The sequence below is a fragment of the Penaeus monodon genome, chromosome 33, assembly GCF_015228065.2.
Source record: "Penaeus monodon isolate SGIC_2016 chromosome 33, NSTDA_Pmon_1, whole genome shotgun sequence".
Lineage (NCBI taxonomy): Eukaryota > Metazoa > Arthropoda > Malacostraca > Decapoda > Penaeidae > Penaeus > Penaeus monodon.
Genome location: NC_051418.1, coordinates 16,664,255 through 16,664,651, shown reverse-complemented (window position 1 = coordinate 16,664,651; position 397 = coordinate 16,664,255). Strand labels below are relative to the sequence as shown.

At 38.3% G+C, this 397-nt stretch overlaps 1 protein-coding gene across 1 annotated transcript in view; it reads left to right on the top strand.

The window, feature by feature from the left end:
* The window catches only part of LOC119594093 (lysoplasmalogenase-like protein TMEM86A), a 46,013-nt gene that overhangs the window by 35,423 nt on the left and 10,193 nt on the right, over positions 1–397 (top strand). The window lies entirely within an intron of this gene.

The following is a 397-nucleotide window of genomic DNA, read 5'->3' as shown; positions in this document are numbered from 1 at the left end:
GAAATTACATTACTCAAGCTTTCCGTGGGAGTAAGTCCAGTAATGTATAGCTTCAGAAAACATAGCGGAACAAATCTTGTTTAAGTCGCTGATACAATTGAGTTTTTTATGTTTTTTTTTTGTTATCATTGGCGATCATCGGCCTAGTCATTTCCGTTTTAATGAGGTAATTAGGCGCATGAACCCTCATTGCTTCGTTGATTACGTAGGGTCACGAACATCGGCAATCAGGTGATGGACTGTTCGGAAATGGAAGGAGGGAAAACGTGTTTACCTTTTTTTCTTAATGTTGTTTCATCTGACGAATTCTGTTCTGATAAAAGGGTATGTGCGTGTGTGTGTTTGTGGATTCAGGTATACATATTCCAGGTTGCTAAAAGAATATTGCTCAACATTG